The 18001-nt window shown below is 48.9% G+C and overlaps 1 protein-coding gene across 2 annotated transcripts in view; it reads left to right on the top strand.

The window, feature by feature from the left end:
- Positions 1 to 17310: 17310 nt before the first annotated feature.
- Positions 17311 to 18001, top strand: part of Garre1 (granule associated Rac and RHOG effector 1) — a 78766-nt gene continuing 78075 nt past the window's right edge. Inside the window, exon 1 of one of the 2 annotated variants that reach the window (XM_028877793.2) lies at positions 17311 to 17375. The gene's annotated coding sequence lies outside the window, so the exon portion shown is untranslated. Of the gene's footprint in view, positions 17376 to 17573; positions 17648 to 18001 lie in introns of those variants that run through there. The other variant, XM_028877790.2, reaches the window with a different exon arrangement.

An 18001-nucleotide genomic window follows, 5' to 3' on the forward strand; every position in this document is an offset into this window, starting at 1 on the left:
TGTTGTCTCCAGCAGTGAGAACGTTGCTGTCCTTGCTCTTGTCGGGAAGGAAAGTACCTCCCAGACACATCCACTGTTGACTTATCCCAACTTGAACTTGCCATGTGCTCACCTAACTTAAGGAGGGGTGGAAAGTTAGAAGCAAATATTGATGGACACAACCAACATCTGTCACAGCCAACTGCTAGGAAGGACAGCCAACTAGAGACCTGGCAGAGCTGGGCTGGCTGTTGGGGGTAAGGCAGGCAGTTCACTAACAGTGGCAGCATGAGCCCCAGGGTGCCTTCTAGAGCAGGCTAACAGCTCCCCACTGCATTCTCCCATGCATAAACTAGGTGGAGGGGAACAGCTACCAGAATCTCAGAGTTCCTCTCTCTCTGCCTGCTGCCTGTGGATAAGATGTGAGCTCTCGGCCACTGCTCCAACGCTATGCCCGCTTCTCTGCCTCCATGCTCCATGCCATAGTGGTTATGGACTTATCCTCTGAAACTGTAAAAAGCTCCCAATTTAATGCTTTCTAAAAAAAGAAAGGAAAGAAGGAAGGGAGGGAGGGAGGGAGGAAGGAAAGGAAAGAAAAAGAACCTTAGAGCCAGGTGGTGGCCAAATGCATAGTCCTAGCACTTGGTGGGGGGAGGGTCATGCAGGAAGACTCCAAGTCCAAGGGTAGCCTGGGCTATAGAAACCCTGTTTCATAAACAAACAGAAACCTTAGAACATTTTGTTTCATGATGAGACATAGAATTCTTTAACCTTGACATTGGAAACAAGCCACACATATCAACTATCATGCCTTCAATTCCATGCTGTATTGGAAGCTACCTGCTGCAGTTGGGCACGAAAACTAGACAATTTTATGATCTTTAGTACAACAGAAAAAGACAGAAAGGGGTGGGGAGGCTGTATGCGATGTCCTTCAGAAGGAGAGGCAGGAGGATCGAGGCCAGCCTGGGCTATTTATGAATTCTGGGCTATCCTGGGGTATATGAGACCCTGTCTTTGGGGAGAATGATGACTTAACCAAGTATAAAACCCAAACCCGGGGCTGGAGAGATGGCTCCCTGTTACTGCTTGCTGCTTTTCTGGCTGCTGAGTTCAGCTCAGGACCACCTGTCACTCCAGCTCCAGGGAATCTGACGGCCTCCTCTGGCTCCAAGGGTGCCCGCATGCATGAGCATGCACAAAAACAGAGACACACAGACACAAAAAATAATAAGTACATCTTTAAACAAAACAAAACCTATTCCCAACGAGTATAATTTAAGTGAATTATTAAAATACACTGGGGGGGGGGGGCTAGAGAGATCAGTACTTAAGAGCACTTACTGCTCTTTCCAAGGACCTCAGTTCCCAGCACCCACATCCACAAGTTTATAACAATCTGTTACTCTTGATCAACAGGGACCTGACACCTCTGGCTTCTGCAAGCTCCTTCACTTTCATGCACATACCTGCCTGAAGACACAAACACATATACTTGTGGTTAAGGATTAAAAAAAAAAAAAAAAAAAAAGGTGGGCAGTGGTGGTGCATGCCTTTAATCCCAGCACTCAGAAGGCAGAGGAAGACAGATCTCTGTAAGTTCGAGGCTATCCTGGTCTACAGAGTGAGTTCCAGGACAGCTAGAGCTACACAGTGAAAACCTGTCTTGAAAAACCAAAATAATAATAATAATAATAATAATAATAATAATAATAATAAATAACCCTTAAGAAAAGAGAAGCAGAGCGACGGCAGAGGCGCAGTCGTGATAAAGACCAGAAGCTGAGCTTTTTTTTTTTTTTTTGGTTTTTCGAGACAGGGTTTCTCTGTGTAGCTTTGCGCCTTTCCTGGAACTCGCTTTGGAGACCAGGCTAGCCTCGAACTCACAGAGATCCGCCTGCCTCTGCCTGCCGAGTACTGGGATTAAAGGTGTGTGCCACCACCGCCAGCCTAGAAGCTGAGATTTTATTTGCTGAGGAGTTGGTGAAAACATGGAGATTAAGAGTTTAGAACAGGGACACCTTTAATCCCAGTACTTGGGGATGGAGCCATCTCCGTGGGACGACACCAGAAGAGACCCGAACATTTTGCCTGAGGCCAACCCAGGGCCCAGCTGCCGATCCTGCGAAAACCAACTCCTGGAGGTGTTGGTGAGATTGCCCTACTAAACAACCTACTCAGCTGAGATCTATTCGGGAGAGGATTCAGAACCCTACAGTCTGCAGTCTGAGGAAACCAGATCAGCTGAGGGGTTGACGAATGAGCAAAGTGCGACCTGAGAACACAAAAGAAGGCGCTGCCCAGCCACCGAACCAGATCACCAGAATTATAACACCCCCCCACACCCCCCACCCCTGCTACACCGTCTGGGAACAGGTAAGCCCCCATCTACTGAGGGCAGATCAGGTCTCTAGTCCCTAGGCCCCACCCATCGGAGTCCCAGGAACCAGACAGCTACCTTTCCCTGCTCCCCCACCAAAAACAAAACAAAACAAGCAAACAAACAAAAAACAACCCCCTACGAACCCAACAACCACTGGAGCCATAAGCCCACCCTACACCAACTGGGAACAACTGCTCCCTGAGACAGAACTCACTAACACTGATTGGACTAAGCTGCTCCTGGAGAAACAGAGCCCAACAGCACCGATTCGACCAAGAACTCTGAGTGGACCAAGACTATCAATTAGAACAAGAGAGGCACCTTCAGACACAGACACCACCTGCGCCAATCGGAAGAAGAGATTAGTAGATGCCAGTGCAAAAATACAGGCAACAACATACAGACCTATATGACAACATCAGAACCTAGTGATTCTACATCTGCAAGACCTGAACATACCAATGCAGAAGAAGCAGAAGAAATCAATCCTAAAAGTGACTTTAAGAAGATGATAGAGGCCCTTAAAGAGGAAATGAAAAACTCCCTTAAAGAAGAAATAAAAAATTCTCTTAAAGAAATGGAAGAAAGCCAAGGAGGTGGTGGTGGTGGCGGCGGCGGTGGCGGCGGCGGTGGCAGCAGCACACGCCTTTAATCCCAGCACTCGGGAGGCAGAGGCAGGCGGACCTCTGTGAGTTCGAGGCCAGCCTGGGCTACCAAGTGAGTTCCAGGAAAGGCACAAAGCTACACAGAGAAACCCTGTCTGGAAAAACCAAAAAAAAAAAAAAAAGGAAGAAAAAACAAACAAAAAATTGGAAGAAATCAAAGAAAGCCAAGAAAAAGTAATTAAACAGATGAAGGAAACAGTTCAAGATTTGAAAATTGAAATTGAGACAATAAAGAAAACACAAACTGAGGGAATGCTTGAAATAGAAATTCTGACTAAATGAACAGGAACTACAGATGTAAGCATGACCAACCAAATGCAAGAGATGGAACAGAGAATCTCTGACACTGAAGACACAATAGAGAAAACAGATTCGTCAATCAAAGAAAACACTAAAGCCAAAAAAGTTGTAACACAAAACGTCCAAGAAATTTGGGACACCATGAAAAGAAAAGAGAAGCACACATGAGCTGGCGAGGAGGACCAGAGAGTTATCGAGGCTGCTGTCAAGTCTGAGGACCTGAGCTGGGTCCCTGGAGTCCACATGGTGGGAAGAGAGAGGCCAGTTCACACAAGTTGTTCTCTGACCTGCACACTCACCTGCCCTATCCCTGACATACACACATACAAATAAAAAAGTGTAAACAGAAACACATGCTGCGTGATTCCATTTACAGAAACTCAGAACAGGAAAAACTCATCTATAGCAACAGAGAATGGAATACTAATCACTGAGCCTGTGAGACGGCTCTGCGGCTTAGGTCAGCTGCTCATAACCCTGGTGCCCTGAGTTCAATCCTCAGGACCAGCATGGTCAAAGGAGAGAGCTAACTCTAACAAGTTTTCCTCTGACTTCCACAGGAGCACACACAAAATAGATAAATCGGAACTGGAGAGGTGGCTTAGCAGTTAAGAGCACTGCCTGCTCTTCCAGAAGGCAGGAGCTCAGTTCCCAGCACTCACATGACTGCTGACCACGGTCTGCAACTCCGGCTCCGAGGAATCTGACGCCCTCTTCTGGCCCTTTCAAGCACTACATGCACATACATACATGCAGGCAAACACCCATACACATGAAATAAATATTAAAAATAAATAAATAAGCCAGGTGGTGATGGCACATGCCTTTAATCCCAGCACTCAGGAGGCAGAGGCAGGTGGATATCTTGAGTTTGAGGCCAGCTTGGTCTATGGAGTGAGTTCTAGAACAGCCAACACTATACAGAGAAAGCCTGTATAAAAAAAAAAAAAAAAAAAAAAAACCAAAATTATATATACATATACTTAAAAAAAAAAGAAGTAGCAATTATGGGCCATGAATTCAATGACCTTGCATTCTCTCCATTGCTCTGCCCCTCTGATAACATACAGAGAGTTCTTTATGCCCTGCTAACTCCCTGGGCCTCCATGCTCTCTGCTCCATCTAACTCTCCACGGAATTCTTGTTTCTCTTCAAACTGTTCTTCCCAGCCTGCCAAGTATGATATGGTCCCAGGAGAACTCCCCAGGCCTCTCCTCACATTCTAACAGGAGCCAAATTCCCTGCTTAAGATGCTCTGTGCAGGCAGCCCCTTCTGCCTGGAAGCCTCCTTCCTCCTCAAGCAATTTCTTCTCCCTTTTCCAACGTATATTTAAACATTGAACTTCCAGTGTGCCTTCAGAACTTTCCAGAATGCTTTATGATTTCCTTGCAATAGACTTCCAGCACACATTTTTTTTGTTTGTTTTATGGCATCATGTCCTAATTGTGCTTACAAATTTAGGTTGTACATTGTGTGCAATCTATTTTCTTCACCATGTGAGTGTAAATACCAACTTTGCCAGACATGATGGCAGCCACCTGAATCCCTGGCACTTGGGAGGCTGATGCAGGAGAATTAATAATTCAAGGCTACCCTGAGCTAAAAGTAAAAGCCTACCAGGGGATGGTAGCACATGCCTTTAATCTCAGCTCTTGGCAGAGGCAGGTAGAGCTCTGTGAGTTCAAGGCCAGCTTGGTTTATATAGCAAGTTTCAGGGCAGCCAGGGATACATAGTGAGATCTTGTCTCAAAACGAAACAAAACACCCAAAAGACAAGCTATTCTCTTATGGGGGGTGGGGTGTTGTTTGTTTGGTTGGTTTTGGTTTTTTCGAGACAGGGTTTCTCTGTGTAGCCCTGGCTGTCCTGGAACTCATCCTGTAGACCAGGCTGGCCTCAAACTCACAGAGATCCACCTACCTCTTCTTCCTGAGTGCTGGGATTAAAGGGGTGCGCCACCACTACCTGGTAACAACCTTTTATCTTTAACATTAGTTAATTAAAAATGTTATTGTTATTGAATGAGTACACATGTAAGTGCAGGCATGCTCTCACCATAGCACATGTGTGAAGGTCAGAGGACAACATTATGGAGTCAGTTCTCTTCCTGCACAGTTATTTAGGTTCTGGGACTCAAACTCAGATCTTCAGACTTGTGCAGCAAGTGCCGTTACCTACCGAGTCATCTTGCCAGCACTTATCTTTTTGTTATTCACCACTTTTTCTCCAATTCCTAACACAGTACCCAGGTGCTCAGAGATGTGCTGAATGAATTCACACATCTTGGTGAACTCCTGTGGCTTGCCGGGTGCAGCACCAGATTCTAGAGACCCAGTGGAGTATGCAGTGAATATTACCTGTGCTCATGGGTCACAGGGGCCATACAACCAGAGTTCAGAAGTGAGATAATACTATGATGGAAAACTTAGAGTGGGGGATTTGGGGAAGCCCTTCTACAAGGGGAGGCCCATGAAAGCATGCTTTCAAAGAGGCCCATGGCCAGAAACTTTTTTTTTGGGGGGGGGGCAGGCAAATTATGACAACTTTCTAGACTCAGGTCTGTGTGTGTGTCTCTCTTAGATGTTTGTTTGTTTGTTTGTTTGTTTGTTTGTTTGTGGCAGGGTTTCTCTGTGTAACTGTCCTGGCTGTCCCAGAACTCCCTCTGTAGACCAGGATGGCCTCAAACTCACAGAGGTCTGCCTGTCTCTGCCTCCCTAGTGCTGGGATAAAAAGGCATTAACCACCGACACCCAATCTCTCAGATGTTTTATTGCACTTATTTGTGTGTGTGTGTGTGTGTGTGTGTGTGTGTGTGTGTGTGTGTGTCTAGCTCAAAGGACAACTTGCAGGGGTTGGTTTTCTCCTTCCACCATGTGGGTCCTAGGGATCGAACTCAGGTCACCAGGCTTGGTGGCAAGCTCCTTTACTCTCTGAGCCATCTCACTGGCTCTCCTTCCTGTAAGCATTAGTTGGAAGGACACTCAGCGAGACAGGGATTCAAAGGTTCTTTAAGCTTCACTAGTTCACTCTGAGCCCTCATGGAGCTAAATGGTGTCACATGGGCTCATTCTTACAGTGTAGAGACTGACTGTGGTTCACCATTCTGTATGTTAACAGCAAAATGAACCCATTGCAGGCCGAGTCGATTGTTTACAAACTTAGCCTTTCCCCAGATATTTCTAACAACTTGGCTGTGACTATTAGGTTGTACTCAGCGTTGCCCCAAATCCAGAGCATGGTCCCCTAGCAGCCATGTAGGTTAGAGTTAAGGTTAGGTCAAGCCTTGCCAGGCACTGTGAGGACCTGGAGCTTCAGGCCCTGAGTGGGTCTCTGCAAAGCTTTGGAGGTAGGGAGGAGAAAGCCCTTCCCTTTCCCACTCACTCTGCTGCCAGGACGGATACAGGACCTGCTTTCTATGCTCTATGTGGGTGGCAGCCAGCTGTCCAGTGCAGGGGCTCTGCTGTGCATACCCCTTCCCTCTAGTACCTACTTCAAACCCGAACTGAGCTGGATGGAACTGGGAATGTGGCTCAGTTAGTTGAGTACTTGCTAACATGCATGAGGCCCTAGGTTCAATCTCTAGTACCAAAAGAAAAAAGCAAGGAAGGAAGGGTGTGTAGGACCCTGTAATTCCTGCCCTTGCAAGGTGGATGCAGGAGAGTCTCGAGTTCAAGGCTATCCTCTGCTACATAGTAATTCAAGGTCAGCATGGGTTACTTGATACCCTATCTCAGAAAAGGAGGTAGGCCTTGGTTTGGGTGTCCCAGGCCACCTTGGGAAGGAGTCCAAGGTTCAAGCCCAGGCTTTGTAACCAGTACTCAGGTTATGTAACCAGGTCACAGCTAGTCACATTGCCACCAGACACTCAGCCAGTGGCAACTTTCCTAACCCTTGTTTGGGATTGAAGTTTCAACTGACATGTGTAGACTGGCTGTGTTGAGAGCTAATTCGTGTTCCTAAGGTGGGTAGATCAGAGGTAAAACATTTGCCTAGCACATCCAAGGCTCTGGGTTCCATTTTTCACACATGTGCATGCATGCATGCATGCATGCATGCGTGTACACACACACACACACACACACACACACACACACACACACACACACACACATTGACTGGAGCCACATAGTAACGTCAGAGTTGGTTTGGTTGGTTGTATGTGGAAAGGATGAAGACTGACCCCTTGGGGCTTCCTTCCCGCTCTGCCCAGAGGGAACTGATACGCTGCAGAGTGCCCAAGTGTGAGCTACCCCCAGGCAGCAGGGCTGTTGCCAAGGACAGTTGTTCCGGTGGCCACAAGTGCCTTTTTGTTCGCGCTAATGAATCCCCTCTTGTTCCAGTGACAAGGAGGTGGGGTTATTACATTTTAACAACCAAAATGAAAGTCCACCCACACCCAGGGAAGGGATGGGGGCATGCACGGCCACAGAGTCTAGCTATACAACCCGATGGATTTTGTATTCCTCATCCTTGGCCTCTAGGTGGGAAGCTCCAGAAAGTGTTTGACCAAGAACTCTTTTTCATTCTGTTTTGTTTGAGATAAGGTCTTCATATGTGACTTGGGATGGCTTTGAACTTGATAGCCTCTTGCCTCTACTTCCCACATTCTGGGACTGTAGGTGACTGCCTCCATGCTCAATTTCCACTCTGAACTTTTTTTTTTTTTTTTTTTGAGACAGGGTTTCTCTGTGTAGCCCTGATCATCCTGGATCTTGCTCTGCAGACCAGGCTGGCCTCAATCTCAGAGATCCACCTGCCTCTGCCTCCTGAGTGCTGGGATTACAGGTGTTCGCCATCACCGATTGGCTCCATCCTGAACTCTTTCAAGGCCCTGTCTTGTAGGACCAAAGGCCCTTTCAAGTTCTTGGTGGTGTCATTGGCCAGGGCCACACACCACAGGATCTGGGCTCTGTTCGCTGTAAAACAGATGAACTGGAGCCACCCTTGGCTTTCAGGGGAGCCTCACCCAAGACCAGAGCCCCCAACACATTTCATTCCTTTTCCTGGACCTCTGGCGGTTTGTGGGGTTTGTGAAAAAAAAAAAAAAAAAAAAAAAGTCTCCTTGCTTACTGTTTACCCCTCACAGCAGGTAATTGGTTGGGTGTATCTTCTACATGCTTCCTGGTGAGGTGGGCCTTCCTTCCTTCCTTCCTCCCTTCCTCCCTTCCTTCCTTCCTCCCTCCCTCCCTACCTCCCTCCCTTCCCTTCTTCCTTCCTTCCTTCCTTCCTTCCTTCCTTCCTTCCTTCTTTCCTTTCTTTCCCTCTTTCTTTTTATTTTTGAGGCAAGGCAAGGTCTTACTGTGTCCCCTGGCTGCACTAGAATTCTGTACATAAACAGGGCTAGCCTTGAACTCACAGAGATTACCACACATGGCTTTTATTTCTCTTGTGGGACCTAGTCTCCCTTCTACAGCCTGGCTTGTACTAAACAAGCATGCTATTACTGAGCTGCATCCTCAGCCCTCTTTTTACTTTTTATTTTAAGACTGGTCTTACTAAGCCCAAGCTCAGGCTGACTTTGAACTCTCTCGACAGTCCATGTTGGCTTTGAACTTGTGGTCCTCCTGGCTCAGCATCCAGGGTAGCTAGAATTTAGACATAGCATCAGATTTTCCTTTTGATTAGGCCTCCTGTCTTGGCGTCAGCCCAAGGTGCTTGGATTCCTGGGGTGAGCCCAAACATTAGGAAGTTCCTAGCCCCAGCTCCTCACCACAATAAAGCCATCGGGACCTTAGAAGTGAGGATGACAGGAGGGTCATGTGACCGGGTGTGGTGAGACACATGTGACCCCAACACTCAGGAGGTTGAGGCAAGAATCTGGAGTTCAAGGGCAGCTTGACCAACATAGTAAAGGTGCCTCAAAACAGCTGAAATCCGAGGTTGCAGAGGTGGCTCCAAGGTTAAGAGCACTTTCCGCTACTGAAGAGGACCCAGATTCTGTTCCCAGTACCCACGTGCAGCTCACAACCATCTGTAACTCCGGTGCTAGGGGACCTGGTGCCCTCCTCTGCAGCCACTAGGCATGCACAAAGCACACATATGTACATACATGCAGGCAAAACACCTACATGCATTGAATAAATAAATCTTCATTTTAAAGAAGGCAAGATCTGGGAGGGTGTAGCTCAGTGGTAGAGCATTTCCCCAATCATGGACCAGGCTCTGAGTTCAATCCCTACCAACACACACACACACACACACACACACACACACACACACACACACGACTGCTTGGCTTGAGTCTCTCGGCCACAACACAGCCGTTTCAAGCCTGTGGAGGTGGTCAGGGTTGGGGCGGAAGGGCTGCTCAGATGGGAGAAAGGAAGCAAAAGAGAACCTTCTTTAGGGGAGCAATCTGGAGCCTGGGGGAGAGGCTTTCCCATTTGCACACAGCTCACATTGATCTCAACTCCATTCCTGCCTGTTAGGCCGCCTGAGCCATTGGCTTGGCCTGGCCCCAGCCTCAGTCCATACCCAGCAGATGTAGCCAGTTGCTCTGTACCCAGAATGTCTGGCCAGCCCACTCCAGACTGGCTCCCAAGTCCTGTGGCCTCTGGAATGCAGCAACTCACCCAGGAGGGAGCTCCCAGCCCATCATGCAGCTTTCACATCCTGCCCAAGGGAGGCCCCCCAAATGTTTCCCTCTCCAGATTCACTCCATCGCTCCCCAGCCCCACCAAGAAGGCTTGGCTGTGAAAAGCCCTTCCCTGAAGGCTCTCTTTTCAGATGTTCTCACTAAAGCTAACATGGAAGAGGCCAGCCTGGAAGCCTGGCTCCTGCTGTCTCGAACAAGCACAGCCAACAGTAATAACCTCGACTGCTTAGGAAAATTATTTCCATAATCCCCCTGGAGCCCTGGATGTGGGATGTTCTCCTTCTGCAGCTTTTCTGACACGAGGAATGCGAAGCCCTCATAAAAGCAAGCAAACCTGCTTTTGCTCTCTGCAAGGAGGGCCAGCTGCAGCCAAGGTCAAGGTGCACCTCTGTGGTCCTTCTCACTGAAGGCATAAGGCAGGTCTGGTGCTGTTTGGCCTGTTCACTGTAGAAGAGCTTCTGAGTCCTGCTCACTTCTCACAGGCAAGGCAATAACTTCAGAGATTGCAGCCCCATCACATCTGGCTCAAACTGTCTTCATATAGACACACAGTGGGCAGCCTGGGTGACACAGTGAGACAATGAATATTAGTTAGTTGGTTAGGTTTAAGGACAGAGGGAATGTTACACACTTATATTCTTAGAGATGGAGGCGAGATGATAAATTCAAGGTCATCCTTGGCTATATGGCAATTTGAGGCCAGCCTAGGCTTCTTGAGACGCTATGTCAAGAAACCAAAATGGCCGAGGGATGGCAGCACACGCCTGTAATCCCAGCACTTGGGAGACAGAGGCAGGCAGATCTCTTGAGTTCGAGGCCAGCCTGGTCTACAAATCAAGTTCCAGGACAGCCAGGGCTACACAGAGAAACTATGTCTTGAAAAAACAAAACAACAACAAAAAGGAAATCAAAAATGAATAAATAAATGTAAAAGCTGGAACTGTCTCTAAGATGTGTGGTAATTGGTTTGCCTCAAAATTTCTGAATGGCAAAGTGAGGCTATTGGGATGGTAGTCTGTGAGGTGTGTGTGAGGTGTGTGTGTGTGTGTGTGTGTGTGTGTGTGTGTGTGTGTGTGTGTATGTGCGCACGCGTGCTGATCTGCGGAGCTGGAGGGTCAAAGTTGTGAGCTTCAACTTTTTTCTTTTTCTTTTTCTTTTTTTTTTTTTAAAGATTTATTTATTTATTATGTATACAGAAGAGGGCGCCAGATCTCATTACAGATGGTTTTGTGAGCCACCATGTGGTTGCCGGGAATTGAACTCAGGACCTCTGGAAGAGCAGTCGGAGCTCTTAACCTCTGAGCCATCTCTCCAGCCCTTCAACTTTTTTCTTAATATCTTGGTGCAACAGAGATTAGAATAGATAGATAATGAGGAGATGAGGGGTGAGTGAAGCAGTCTCTGGTGGCACATGCACAGGGAGAAGGGTGATGAGTTCAGGGCTAGCCTAGACTACAGGACATGACTCTGTCTCAGAAAACAAAACAAAACAAAAACATTTGCTCTAGGTGGTGGTGACGCACACCTTTAATCACAGCACTGGGAAGGCAGAGGCAGGCGAATCTCTGAGTTTGAGGTCAGCCTGGACTACAGAGTGAATTTCAGGCCAGCCAGGACCACACAGAGAAACTGCTGTCTCAAAAAATCCAAACAAACAAAAAACAAAAACAAAACAACAACAACAAATATCATTTGCATAGGTGGCCTTGGGTGGGTTTCCAAGCCCTGGACTGAAGCAGTTTCCAGCACATTTCTCTGCAGCTATTGCTTGGAGTCAAGTTGAGTGGCAGTGATTTCAAAGACAGCTCAGAGTGGCCACAAGGGGAAAGGCTACTTTTCGGCCGGGGTCACGGAGTGGGCTCAATGATAAAGTATGCTTACTATGTGTGCGTTTGGTCATGGCTTCCTTCTCCAGCACTAAAATTTGAAATAAACCACTGGCGGTACGGCTCAGTAGAGATCGACCAGCATGCCTGGGGTGGGAGGCATACAGCTCAGCAGTAGAGAGATTGACCAGCATGCCTGGGGTGGGGGGAGCATACAGCTCAGCAGCAGAGAGCTTGGCTGGCATGCCTGGGCGGGGGGCATACAGCTCAGCAGCAGAGAGCTTGGCTGGCATGCCTGGGGTGGGGGGGCATACAGCTCAGCAGCAGAGAGCTTGGCTGGCATGCACGAGGTCCTGGGCTCAACCTCCAGTAGGAGGAAAAGAGTAAAAGTTCTAACTGCGTATCGAGCGGTAACTGGAGGATTCTGAGGCAAGGTCTGATAACCCTTGGGGCCAATAGCAATAGCTGAGAGAGCCTGTGAGTAAGAGGTGGTTTAACCCAGGCCTGCAGGCACAGGCCTAAATCTCAACTATTCAGGAAGCTGAGGCAGGAGGATCATAAGCTCAAGTCCTTCCTGGGTAACTTAGTGAGACCGTCTCAAAATGCAAAGTTTAAAAAAAAAAAAAAGGAGCTGGAGAAACAGCTCAGTGGTACAGGCTTGTTAACATGTGGATGAAGCCCCTAGTACCAGAGAAAGACAGACAGACAGAGACAGAGTCCGCAGGAGCCAAAGTGACCCACAAAGCCTGCTGCCCTCATCCTCAGTGCATTTCCAGGGTGCACTACCTCGAGGACATCAGCATCCAGCAACAGCACACAGCCCTCCTGTAAGCTAGCTGCCCACCACTTGCTCTTGGAGCTCAGGCTCTACGGCCCATCCTATCTGTCACACAATCACCCGCTCCCAGTCGCTCAGCCCAGCCCCCAAGGGGCCCTGGCTTCACCTCTGCTTTACCAGAAAAGCTGCTCTCATAGCCACTGAGGAGGAAGGAAGGCTCCATTCTGAAGCGCTGGCTATCAGCCTGCCATGGAATCCCAGGCCACTGCTCCATTTCTCCTGTCTGTTTACCTTCCTGCATAAGCACCTTTACCATCTGAGACATCACAGAACGTCTTAGAGACCCTGCTTCTAACCTTTATGATTATTTATTCATTTTTGGTTTCTTGACAAAGGGTCTCATGAAACCTAGGCTAACCTCAAATTGCTGTATAGTCTAAGATGGCCTTTAATTTTTTAAAAAAATTTTATTCATGTCTATGGGTGTTTATGGCCTATAAATAAGTCTGTATACCGTGTGTGCAGGGCCCTCGGAGGGCAGAAGAGGATGGATCCCCTGACATTGTAATTATACACAGTTGTTGGCAGATGTAAGAGCTGGGAACTGAGCCCCCATCCTCTGGAAGGGCAGCCAGTGTTTTTAGCCACTGAACACCTCTCCAGCCCCAGTGACCTTGAATTTATGATCCTGCTGCCACCTCTGAAATGTTGAGAATATAATCATGTGACACTTCTGGTCTTTAAAAAACCTGATCAATTAACCTCCTCCAGGCTTCCCCTTGGATATCGAGGTCATGTTGGAATTTGTGGCCACTGCCACCCGCCACTCCCTTCTTCTTTCTTTGCTTTTTAGAGACAGGTTTTGCTATGTAGCCCTGGCTGGATTGGTACTTGGTATGCAGCTCAGGTTGGCCTTGAGGCAACCATCCTGGTTCAGCCTCCCGAGTGTTGGGATTATAGGGGTACAGGAGCACAGCCAGATCACAGTCATTGTCATTGTCGTCTTCTCCACCTCCTCCTCCTTCTGTTTTCCAAGACAGGGTTTCTCTGTGTGGCCCTGGCTGTCCTGGAACTCACAGAGATCTGCCTGCCTCTACCTCCTGAGTGCTGGGATTAAAGATGTGTACTGTGTAACCACCACTGCCTGGCTCATGGTCTTCTTTTCGGTTTTTCTGAGTCAGGGTTTCTCTGTGTTCGTGGTCTGCTTATTTGCAATGCTCTCCCTACGAGTCCTGTTCAGCCCTCCCACAACTAAGCCACCATCTCGATGGTCATCCAGAGACAGGAGTCAGTCCTCCTCCTGACCTCCTGCAGCCGGCACCAACCGCATCAATTCTCTTCTAGTCTTCCGCAAATGTGACCAGCTTTCTCCATCTCCACTGTCACTACCTTGGTCTATGAGGGTCACATACCTTAGAGCCCAAGAAGACAATATATAGGGTATAAGACGAAGGTCTGAGAACTTCAGTGTGTATTGTTTCTTTTGTCTTTCCCCTACTTCAGGTACAGAGCTAGAGCCCGAGGCTTCGTACACACCAGACAAGTGTGTAAGCTACACTTCACTAGGCGACGCCCTTAGCCCTGGTTTCTATCTATACAAAGTCCTTTTCGGGGCCTGGAGAGACGGCTCAGCAGTTAAGAGCACTGGCTGCTCTTCCCGAGGACCCAGATTTGATTCCTAGAACCTCCATGGCAGCTCACACTTCTGTAAGATCTGATGCCCTTTCCGGCCTCTGCAGGCACCAAACACACATGTGGTACACACATGCAGGCAAAACACTTAAACACATAAAATAAAATTAAAAATTGAAAAAGAGAATCAAGGTTCATCCATTCATATTGTGGGCCAGAATTTCCTTTTTCCTTTTTTGATTTTTTGAGATAGGGTTTCTTTGTCCAGCCCCGGCTGTCCCAGAACTTGTTCTGTAGACCAGGCTGGTCTGAAACTCAGAGATCCGCCTGTCTCTGCCTCTCGACTGCTGGGATTAAAGGTGTGCGCCACCACTGCCCGGCTAATCACCCCTTTCCTTATGAGACAAGGATTCATGCAGCCAAGCCTGGCCCACTTGCTATGTGTAAAGGATGAACTGATCTGCCTCCTGAGTGCTCCACCACCACCTCCTAGCACCATCCCTTCTTATGAGACAAGGATTCATGCAGCCAAGCCTGGCCCACTTGCTATGTGTAAAGGATGAACTGATCTGCCTCCTGAGTGCTCCACCACCACCTCCTAGCACCATCCCTTCTTATGAGACAAGGATTCACGCAGCCAAGCCTGGCCCACTTGCTATGTGTAAAGGATGAACTGATCTGCCTCCTGAGTGCTCCACCACCACCTCCTAGCACCATCCCTTCTTATGAGACAAGGGTTCACGCAGCCAAGCCTGGCCCACTTGCTATGTGTAAAGGATGAACTGATCTGCCTCCTGAGTGCTCCACCACCACCTCCTAGCACCATTCCTTCTCTTTCCCTCTTTGTACCTTCACACTTCCTTTTGTGGTACTAGGAATTCAACCCAGGCCTTTGCACGTGCCGAGCGAGCCACCCCAGCCCGTCTCCTCTCTTTTAGGGTTGAATGGTAGTCTATGTGTCCACCACTCTTGTTGATACACTTGTCCGCAGGTGGACATTGGCTGGTTCCTGCCCTTTGACTATTACATGTGATCCTGCCGTGAACACAGTACGAACTGATACAGGATTTAGGTGGTGTGGGACGAGGCCCATGGTGAAAACTACAAGAGGCTCACGTGTGTTACGGTGAGAACGACTTCAGGGTTAAAAGGAACGGTAAGGGTTAAAACAGTAAGGCCCAGAACACTAGGGATGAGAAACTGAGGCCTGCGGCTGGGTATGAGGTAGCCAAGCAGACCTGATAAGAGCCAGCCAGCCATGATCTGAGAAGCGAGGCTATGCGAGCAGGCTAGATTCTAGGAGAGCTCACCCCTGGGGAAACACGTGCTAAGCACTACTGCTTTTTTACATAGTCCTGCTTCTAATGCAGCCAAGCGTTAACAGCTGGTTTCCAAGAAAACCTCCACCTAGTTCAGGAATGAGACCCCAGTTTCTCCATAGACAAGGAGCTATGAGAAGGAATAGCCTGGTGTAGTTGGTAGACTTGATGGCAAATGGGGGTTTCAACCACTTCTGACTGGGTGGACACCATGCAAACAAAGTGTGAGCCTCCTGATGGCTGGACAGTAATAGCACACATTATTATGTTGTAATATGTAATAACATGTAATATGAATATGGCCGTACTTTTTTAATAGATTTATTTTCTTTTATGTGTATGGGTGCTTTGTATGTGCGCCATATGAGTGCCTGGTGCCTAAGGAGGTCAGAAGAGGGTGTCAGATCTCCTGAAACTGGAGTTACAGATGGTTGTGGACCGCCATGTGGGTTCTGGGAAGCAAATCCAGGTCCTTTGCAAGAGTACCAGTGTTCTTAATCACTGAGCCATTGCCTGGGCCCCAGAATATGGTATCTTCTGATTAGCCAGCCAAGAACATTACCACGGTCTTCAGCCATAGCCTCACAAGAAGCCCCAGAACCAATTTGTGTGACAAATTTGTGACCAGCTGGGTTGCACTTTCCCAGGCCGGGCCTCACTTTCCTTTCACACTAAATGTTTATATGTTGGGAGTCTCCCTCACCCTTCCTTATTTGCTTTTCTTTTTTTCTCTTTAATAAAGATTACCTCCACCTCAGTTACTCCTACAAGTGTTTATGTCTTGAATCTTTATTAGTGGGAGACAGCCAACTTTGTAGCCACTGTCCCACGTGGATCTTTGGTGATCACTGAGTGTTTAGCATCCTAGGTCCTTGGGCCAAGCACAACCCGGTCCTGAAGGGTCTTGTTGCTTTCAAAGACTGCATTAAAACCTACATCCATGCCGGGCGGTGGTGGCGCACGCCTTTAATCCCAGCACTTGGGAGACAGAGCCAGGCGGATCTTTTTGAGTTCGAGGCCAGCCTGGGCTACCAAGTGAGTTCCAGGAAAGGCGCAAAGCTACACAGAGAAACCCTGTCTCGAAAAAACCAAAAAAAAAAAACAAAAAAAAAAAACAAAAAAAAAAAAACTACATCCATTCATTTCCCCAATGCTGAGGATGAACCCAAGGCCTCCTCTGTGCTAAACTGAACCTCAGCTCCCACACATCCATTCTTGCCTTCCCTTCCCAGTCCTTCATACTACAGCCAGAGCAATCCTGAGAGCTCCCCAAGTGTGGTCAAAAGGTTCCCTGTTTAAAACTGGGGTTTTGCAACATTATCAAAAAAACCCTAACTTCTCTGGTTTGTTGAAGATGAAACATTTGAAAACATCTTTCTTTTTTGAGACAGTGTCTTACTATGTAGCCCTGGCTGGCCCTGAATTTGCTATGTAGACCAGGCTGGGCTCAAATTCATAGAGATCTGCCTGCTCCTGTCTCCCGAATGCTGGGATTAAAAGAATACATCACCACTCCCAGCCTAAAACACTTGTTTCTTAATCTCTCAACATTCTTTGCAAAGCCTGGGGCTTTTAAATGTGCCTGAGCTACATCCTGGGTCCCTTTCGCCTGTATGCTGTCATGTCCTGCTCCTCCTCCACCTCCAGGTGTTTGTTTTTAAATTCTTTTTTTTTTTCCTTTTTAGGATCTCAGCTCCTGATCTTTCCCTAGGGTTAATTCCCTCGTCACCCACTAGGTCAGGGTACTCTCTCCGTCCCTCTTCCACTTTCCCCTCCTCCCATCTGCCACAAATGGCACTACATCATCCTCACACGGATCTGTGACACTAGTATTCTCTTGCCACCATTCGCGAAGCCAACTCCTGAGGGTACGATTCCCGCTTCTACACAGCCCGTCAGGTACTGTGTCTAGCGATCAACGTTTCAGTCATTAATTTCAATGACAAATCCGTGAGGACGCAACCGAGCCCTCCTGCAGGGCGCCGGCTGGGTCTGGAAGCCCCGGGGGAGACGCTGAGCTGGGCCGCTGCCCAGCGAGCACGAGGGGAGGGTGGGCTCTGGCCGGGGAACCGCAGCGGCCGCCTGGGGCGGGGGCGGGGCCGGCCGCGGACGTCACTTCCGGTGTACACAGCCGGTCCGGGCGGTACGCTGGGAGCCGGGGCGCGTCGCAGGTGAGGTGCGGGCACCGGTGGGCGCGGGTCGGCGGGGGTTGGCTGTGGGTGGCGGGCGGCGGGTCGCAACGGCGGCTGGCATCGAGGCGAGCTCGCGGAGCTCCGCTTCCCTCGGGCGCCGTCCCTCGCCCGCCTGCTGTGGAGGACGCGGGGCTCGGCGGGCGCTGGCCGGGCGGACGGAAGCCCGGAGGGGCCTCTCCGCGCGCGCCCGGGACTGAGACCCCTGGGGGCGCGTCGGCGCTGAAGGACGCCGCTGCCTGGGGCCGCCTCGGGGAATCCGCTCCCGGAAGCTCGCTGCGCCTTGCGCGGAGGGCTGGCGGCCTGAGGGCGACCTAGGTCCACGGGCACGGGCGT

The sequence above is a fragment of the Peromyscus leucopus genome, chromosome 1 (genome assembly GCF_004664715.2).
Source record: "Peromyscus leucopus breed LL Stock chromosome 1, UCI_PerLeu_2.1, whole genome shotgun sequence".
NCBI classification, from domain to species: Eukaryota; Metazoa; Chordata; class Mammalia; order Rodentia; family Cricetidae; genus Peromyscus; species Peromyscus leucopus.